The 8921-nt window shown below is 41.4% G+C and overlaps 1 non-coding gene across 1 annotated transcript; it reads right to left on the bottom strand.

The window, feature by feature from the left end:
* Window positions 1-725: 725 nt before the first annotated feature.
* LOC145612820 (small nucleolar RNA R71) lies at window positions 726-831 on the bottom strand. The gene has a single exon (XR_014106736.1). It is a non-coding gene; the product is annotated as a small nucleolar RNA R71 (small nucleolar RNA).
* Between the last annotated feature and the right edge of the window lie 8090 nt (window positions 832-8921).

The following is an 8921-nucleotide window of genomic DNA, read 5'->3' on the forward strand; positions in this document are numbered from 1 at the left end:
TCTACCATAAACCCCTACTTGATTTCGGAGTAGCTTGACACTAGGCAATATACATTCAACCTCCATTCCTTTGGGTTCGACCTTGACTTACCACTACACTTCATAGGGCTTTGTTGAGTTACAAATTTTGTTTGATTGGGTGGGGTGGTAGCCCAACAACCTACCGTTCTTCATCCTATCAAAATGGCGCCGTTGCTGGGGAGTGGTGCTTTGAGTGCATATTGTTGTTGAGTCTATTCCACTCTATTTGCAAAATACAAAAAGATTTTACACTTTAGGCTTTACTTGTAGCTGTGCTACTAATATTTTCTTTGAGTTTTGTATGCATAGATCCCAAGCCATGGGAGGAAATACAAGAGTTGCCTTGAAGGAACTAGGAGTGCCCGGTGCATATAGGTATGAGAGCGGCATAGCTCCACCTACAACACCGGAAATTGACTTTGAAATTCGGCCGGCAATGATCACCCTAATTGAGAGGAGACAATATAGTGGGGCTAAGAATGAGAGCCCATTGAACCATCTTAAGGAGTTTAAAAAATATTGTAACACAATCAAGGTCAATGGAGTATCTCAAGAGTTTATCCGTCTTAAGTTGTTCCCTATCTCTCTCATAGGAAGATCTTTGGAATGGCTAGATAAAGAGGTGAAGCCCAATTCTTTGAGAACTTGGGATGATGTCACCAAAGCTTTCTTGTTCCGTTTCTATCCTCAAAAGAAGACGGCGGAGGCAAGAGCTTTGATTCAAGGGTTCAAGCAAAAGCCAAATGAACATCTCTATGAATCATGGGAAAGATTTAAGGATTATCAAAGAGAGTGTCCACACCATGGGATTCCTACCTATCAAATCATACATATCTTCTATGGTGGGTTGAGTTCTCATGGGAGAGTAAGTTTTGATGCCGGAGCCAGAGGCCCAATCATAAACAAAACGGAAGAAGAAGTGGTTGATGCAATTGATGAAGTGGTTCGTCATTATATGAATTGGCAAGAAGTGGAGAGAGAGCCAACAAGCAAGGGTTTCTCAATCGAACAACTTAGTGCCATCAATGATTTGACTACTTTGATTGCGGATTTAGGGAAAGAAGTTATGTCTCTCAAATAAAAGCTTGAGAAGCCTCCTTCCCAAGCTCCAATTCTTCCCTCCCAAATTAAGGGGAGAGGTACATCTTCTTACTCTAACTCTAATCTTTCTTCTTGTTGCATGATTGTGGAGTGTTGGCCTTGTGAATTATGTGGAATGAATGATCATGATGCTTCTATGTGCCCAAATGTTCCTTGTGATGAATATGATGAAATTGAAATGGAACATGTGAATTATATCAATGATCATGCTTGTGAACCTAGAATTGATGTTCAAAGGAATGTTGGATAAAGGAATTATCATATGAATCATGATAAATATAACCAAAATGGAGGTTGTAGAAATCATGGATACCAAGGGGTTCATGGTAACTATAACCATCATGGTTGTAATGGTCATGGCCATGGGTCATAATCAAGGTTATGATAACTATGGTCAACAAAGGAGCCAAAATCAAACTAGGGGTAATTGGAATAATCAAACTAGGGGATATTTTCAAGCAAATTTTCAAAGAGGTTCCCCAATTGATTTAGTTCCAAATGCTCAAAGTTCAAGTGATAATTCCTATGATCAATCATTTTCTTCTAGGGAATTTTTGGAAAGTGTTATTGAGAAACAAGCCAAAACATTGGAAATTTATATGGCTTTGAATGAGGAGAAGTTTAATCACATGTTGGCTTATAACAAGGATTTAAGTGAAAAACTTTCTCAATTGACTAGTGTGTTTAAGGAGTATGCAAACTCTTCTTCTTTGACTCCACCTAGCCTAGATTATAGGAACCCTATGGATGCCATTGTTACTAGAAGTGGTAGGGTCCTTGAGAGAGGTGTGCCTAAGAAGAGTGTTGCTAGAGAGAGCACTAGTAAGAACCCCATTGAAGTTGAAGGTGATGAATGTCCTTTGAGTGAGAATAATGATGAGGGACGAGTAGAGAAGGTGATAGAGAAAGTGAAAGAGGTTTGCAAACCAAAGCTTCCCTATCCCAAAAGATATAATAGATATAAGTTGGATGAGCAATTTGGGAAATTTGTAGAGATGCTTAAGCAACTTCATCTAACTCTTCCTTTCACCGATGTTGAACAAATGCCAAACTATGCTAAGTTCCTTAAGGAGATTTTGAGTGGAAAAGGGACTTGTGATATGATGGAGACAATTAGCCTTACCGAACATTGTAGTGCAATTATCATGAAAAAGATGCCTCTTAAGTTGAAGGATCCCGAAAATTTTCCCATCCCTTGTGCCATTAACAAGACTCAAATTGATAATGCCTTATGTGACTTATGAGCTAGTGTTAGCCTCATGACATATTCGGTTTATCAAAGATTAGGTCTAGGAGAACTTCTACCTTCCAAGATTACTTTGCAATTAGCCGATAGGTCGATTAAGATTCCTAAGGGGAAGGTAGAAGATGTGGCTTTAAGGGTTGGGAAATTTGTTATTCCGGTTTATTTTGTAGTATTGGATATGGATGAAGATGCTACAATACCTATCATCTTAGGTAGACCATTCCTTGCTACATCGGGGGCTATGATAGATGTTAAGAGTGCTAAGATTTGAAGAGGAGATAGTTGAATTTGATTTGAATGAAGGAATGAAATATCCCTCTTCTTCTTTTGAGAATTGCATGAGAGTTGAAGTGCTTGATAATATTGTGAATTCCATGCATGAGCACTTGCTCACATCTAACGATCCTCTTGAGTGTGTTTTGTTGAATAAGGAAAAGATAGGTATCCTAAGAAAGGAAGTGCAATTGTATGAAGATTTGCTTGATGGAGGCAATATAGGGAGTGATGAAGAAATTTGTATGGGGATATCAAGTCAAGATGCTTTGCAAGTGGCCTCAACCAAAGAAGGTAAAGGTGTTCCCATGGTAGAGCTCAAACCTCTACCATCACACCTTAGGTATGAATTCTTAGGCCCTAATTCTACATATCCCGTTATTGTTAGTGCATCCTTGAGTGAGAGCCAAGCTCAAGTGTTATGTGGTGTTTTGAGAAAGCACCAAGGTGCTTTTGGGTACACAATTGATGATCTTAAAGGCATAAGCCCCGCTTTGTGTACACACCACATAACACTTGAGGAGGGCACCCTACCTTCTATTAAACGACAAAGGAAGCTACATCCCCAAATGGGAGAAGTAGTTAAGAAAGAGATCACCAAGCTTTTGGATGCGGGAATCATATTCCCCATCTCAAGCTCAAGGTGGGTCTCCCCCGTGCATGTCGTTCCTAAGAAGAGGGGTATGACCGTAGTTAAGAATGAGAAAGGTGAACTCATTCCAACTAGAACGGTCACCGGTTGGAGGATGTGTATAGACTATAGACGTCTAACCACATCAACCAAGAAGGATCACTTCCCTCTCCCTTTTATTGACCAAATGCTTGAAAGGTTGACTAGGCACAAATTCTATTGCTTCCTTGATGGATATTCGGGATTCTTTCAAATTCCTATTCATCCCGAGGATCAAGAAAAGACAACCTTCACATGCCCCTTAGGTACTTTTGCATATAGAAGAATGCCCTTTAGATTGTGTAATGCTCCGGCGACTTTTCAAAGGTGTATTTTGAGCATTTTTGGGGACATGCTTGAAGAACAAATGAAAGTTTTCATGGATGACTTTTCTGTGGGAGGTGTTTCATTTGAGGATTGCCTCAAAAATCTTGAAAAATGTCTTGAGAGATGTGAGAAGGTCAATTTGGTGCTTAATTGGGAAAAATGCCACTTTATGGTGGAGGAAGGGATTGTACTTGGCCACAAGATTTCTCATAAAGGCATTGAAGTTGACAAAGCTAAGATTGAGGTGATAGAGAAGTTTCCCCCTCCGGTTAATGTGAAAGGAGTAAGATCGTTTTTGGGTCATGCCGAGTTTTATAGAAGGTTTATCAAAGACTTTTCTCTCATTGCTAAGCCTTTAAACGATCTTCTCCAAAAAGGTGTTGATTTTGTCTTTGATGATGCTTGTTTGGAAGCTTTTAATAGATTGAAGAAAGCTTTGACTTCTAGCCCTATTGTCCATGCCCCTAGATGGGATTTGCCTTTTGAGCTTATGTGTGATGCAAGTGATACGGCCATAGGAGGTGTGTTGGGTCAAAGAATTGATAAAAAGCTTCATGTCATCTATTATATGTCGAAGACGCTTAATGGTGCTCAAAGAAATTATACAACAACGGAAAAGGAATTCTTGGCTATTGTTCATTCTTTTGAGAAATTCCGTTGTTATTTGTTGGGGTCTAAGACTATAGTCTTCACCGATCATGCGGCTTTGAAGTATCTCTTTGGAAAAAAGGAATCCAAACAGAGGTTGATTCGTTGGGTCCTTGAGCTTCAATCTTTTGATCTTGAAATCCGGATAAAAAAGGTGCGGAAAATGTTGTTGCGGATCATTTGTCTAGACTTGAGGATTTTCAAGTTCAAGATGATGGGTCCCCTATAGAGGACCGGATGTTGGATGATTCATTATATGTTATCAATGTGAAGGAGCTCCCTTGGTTTGCCGATTTGGTGATTTTTCTTGCTTGTGGGGAGTTCCCTCCTTCCTTTTCCAATAATCAAAAGAGGAAGCTCAAGAGAGAAGCTAGGCACTATGTTTGGGATGAGCCAATCTTGTACAAAAGAGGTGTGGATGGATTGTTGCGCCGGTGTGTGCCAAATGAGGAAATACGAAATGTTTTGAAGATGTGCCAATCAGATCCTAGTGGTGGTCATATGGGTGTTTCAAGAACGGCCTCTAAGGTGCTTCAATGTGGATGATGGTGGCCTAACCTCTTTAAGAATGCTTGGGAGTATGTCAAAAGTTGTGACCAATGCCAAAGGACCGGGAATATTTCAAGAAGGAATGAGATGCCCCAACAACCAATTCTTGAATTGGAAATCTTTGATGTTTGGGGTATAGATTTTATGAGTCCTTTTCCATCTTCTTATGGGAATCAATATATTGTTGTTGCCGTTGATTATGTGTCAAAGTGGGTGGAAGCCATTGCTTCTCCAACTAATGACCATAAAGTGGTGATGAAGTTGTTCAAAAAGATAATATTCCCAAGGTTTGGCATCCCCAAGGCGGTTATAAGTGATAATGGCTCCCATTTTGTGCACTATGCTTTCCGGAAGATGTTGAAGAAGCATGGAGTGAACCAAAGATTTGGTCTTCCTTATTACCCTCAAACCAATGGGCAAGTTAAGGTATCCAATCGTCAAATTAAGTTGATTCTTGAGAAGGCGGTTGCAAGGAGTAGGAAAGATTGGGCAAACAAGCTCGATGATGCCTTGTGGGAATATAGAACGGCTTTCAAGACTCCTATTGGTACCACTCCTTATCGCTTGGGTTATGGGAAGTCTTGTCACCTTCCGGTTGAGCTTGAGCACCGCACTCATTGGGCAATTAAGAAGATCAATTTTGATTTGGCTAGTGCGGGTGAGCAACGTTGGTTGGACTTACATGAATTAGAAGAGCTTCGGTTGGATGCGTATGATTGTGCTAGCTTGTATAAAGCTAGAACCAAGGAGGTGCATGATAAGCTCATTGAGAAGAAAGAGTTTGTTCTGGGGGATAAGGTGCTTCTTTTCAATTCAAAAATGAGGCTTTTTCCCGGAAAAGTGATGTCTCGTAGGACCGGTCCTTTTGTTGTTCAAGAGGTGTTCTCAAATGGTTCTATTGAAATTTCTCCTTTGGATTTTTCGAGGACTTATAAGGTCAACGGACATAGACTCAAGCGCTATTATGATGGAGTATTTGTGGGGGTCATCCATGATATGACTCTCTATGATCCACCTTGAAAGAGGTGGAGGATGTCTAGCTTAAGACTATAAAAAAAGCGCTTCACGGGAGGCAACCCGTGTTCTCTAACTTTTTCTTCCTTTTTCTTTTGACTTTTCTTTGAGTTTGATGGTGTTTTTGTGATTTAATCTTGTTGTGTTTGATGTTGTAGGTTGGTTTGAGTTGATTTCCAACAACTTTGATGCCAATTCTGAGGTAAATTTGTCCCAATTCTTAAGTTGGAAAAATGGATAAGTTTGGAGGATGGTGAGTACTTGTGTTTATTTTCATGATTTTCATGTTTTTCACTCACCATTATGAAGTGTAACTACTGCCTATATGGTTCACCATGACCATCATAGGGGGTGTGCGCACTAGGTGAGGGAGGAAGGAAATCGCGGGAAAGGAGCATCAGGTTTGGTGCGGGCGCACAAGGAGATGTGCGGCCGCACACGAGCTTTGTGCGGGCGCACGCCTCCCGTGTGCGGCCGCACCTAGCTGGGTGTACGAGCCTTTGCTTCCCCTCTCCTTTTTAGGCCGTTCCTCCCTCCTCTCTCTCTCTCCTACTTCATTCTACTTCCTTCATAGATCTAATTGGAGTTGCTCATAGCTCTACTTCATCTTTATCATATTATTTTCATCCTTCTTCATCAAATCTCCATAATTCTCACTACTATTGTTACCCAAATCTTCATTCTTCATCACTAAAGATGGTTGGTGCAAGGCAAGCAAAACGTACCAAGGTTGTAAATCCAAGAGAAACCATTGATCCACCTTCACCGTCAAGGAAACATACAGCATTAAGTTTAGGGTCCAAAAGCATTGGGACCGATTTGTGAGTCTATCATCGAGGAAGCTATATTCTACGAGATTCTATGATCAAGATACCACCACTCTTCTAGGGATCGACGATGATGTTCGAATGCTAGCACGAAATTTGGGCATTGAGGAGTTCATCGATCTTAGTGCTCCCACATTTGCTCGGCTCACATATGAATTTCTATCATCTCTCGATGTGCACAAGAGCGGCAACGACAATGAATGTCCGACACTCTTTTTCCAAGTGTTCAATGAGGATTATTCTATTCCCTCTCATTCCTCAACAAGATGTTCCATTTCCCGGAGCCCATCGAGGGTGTACCTTTGATTTATCCGGCTTATGAAACACTTCATAATGACCATAAATACGATGAAGATTATTGGTGGGATAGCATTTGTCAAGAAGAAGCCTATCATGCTCAAACTTCAAAGTCGGCTTCCATAATCGATGGTGCGATGCGCTTTTTTAGCCGGATCCTTACTTATGCCTTCTTCTCCAAGGAATCTCTTGGAGCCATGTCTCAAGAACAACTAAGTTGGTTATGGTTGGCAAGTCAACCTAAGGATGAGGAAGTGGAGGTGATCGACTTTGCAAGGCACTTGCTCGACCGTTTTATCGACATTAGGGACGGTTTCTTTCTCTCGGGGAGCATACAAATAGGTGGTATGATTACCATCATTGTGTTGTCACTTAATAAAAAGTATGCATCCATGATTGGGAAGCTTAAGGAGATTAAAGATCCAAGAGAGAAGATTTCATCCTGCTTGTTGAGCACGTTTGCCTTGATCAACCAAAAGTTCATTGAGCGCACCATCATGGACGATTTGTTCATTTGGAAAGTGTCTAGGACCACCGATTGGTGCCTTATCCCCTACGAAGGATCTATGGTGAGGGACATGAATTCATCCTACCCTTGGAAGCCGTGAAAGAGGGATATTCCAAGTTCTTTTCGTCGGGTTTCCTTGCCTCCTTCGGGAAATGCTCCTCAAAAGTCTAAGGCTTCATCATCCAAGGGAGGTAACCCTAGTACTTCATCTCCTACTCCTCTTTCTCCTTCATCTCCTTCCTTGCATGACTTGTCTAGCTTGCATGATAAGATTGACGCCCTTACTTTTGCCTTGTCTTATTCCTCTTCTATGGGAAACGGTTGTTTGGAGGGTAGCTACGACTATCATGCTAGGACTGTATATGATTTTCATGTTTCTAGGGGGGATATTGAGTCTTATGTAAACTACCCGTACCTCCCGGTCCAAGAGGCCCTATCCCACAGTGGGAGCCTTATGACAAGGCTGTGGGGCCCCGTCTTTGTTATCCCTATTGGGAGGGTCCACATGTGGCACATAGTGCCATTCGTGGGACCTCTATGGGGGATTATGATTACAAGAGGCCGGGAGGGTGTGACTGGACTTATGATCCAGCTAACCCTGCTCCTTTCCCTTCCCCTGAGACTGAGAGAAGGTGGGGTCATTCGGGCCCACCTGCTTTGGATGATTGGTCTGAGTATTTTGCTGCTGATGCCCTTAGGAGGTTGGGAAGGGCTAAGGGGAAGGATGTTATTTCCATGGGTGGGGGGAGCTCTAGTTCTACCCCCTACTTTAGTGCCGAGTAAGCCATGTTGGCTACCCCCCCCCTCCATATGCTTGTTTTATGATTATGTTTCTTGTTTGCCCTATTGTTGGGATTAGATTGAGGGAGGGGTAGCTCATATCTAGCTTTGGGGGAGTTGGTTTAGATTGGTTGTGTTTTGCATGTCCTCCTCCTTGCTAGTGGTTCATTTAGCATTATTCCTTCTTAGCCTCCATGTCCTCTTTCTGATCTGATGTCTCTGTGATGATTTCTCTGATGATGACTTGCTCTGATTCCCTATCTATCTTCTCTACCGTTGTTCTGACAATTCTTTTTGATATGATGTTTCCTGATGTTTCACTGTCTCTGATATATATTTTTCATTTACTGTCGTTATGCTGCCGAATTTTCGGCCGATTTCATTTGGAAGTTACTGACAATTTTCTTTGTATATAAATTCTTTTATTTTTCTTTTTCTCACTTGGTTTCTTGAAGAAGCTTTTGGTTATGGAATGCAACGAGGTGGTTTCTACTTGCTTCGTTAATTTTTGCTAAGCTTGGAGCCCGGTGAGACCTTTCTTATTTTTCTCTTTATTGTCATTGGTTGCATTGAATAGGATTAGTTTAGGGGAAGTTGAATGGTTCGAGGATGGATGCTTGTTAACACGTAATGTGTTTGGGATTGATGACGATGATGTCG

Source organism: Chenopodium album, chromosome 24 (genome assembly GCF_948465745.1).
Source record: "Chenopodium album chromosome 24, dcCheAlbu1.1, whole genome shotgun sequence".
Lineage (NCBI taxonomy): Eukaryota > Viridiplantae > Streptophyta > Magnoliopsida > Caryophyllales > Amaranthaceae > Chenopodium > Chenopodium album.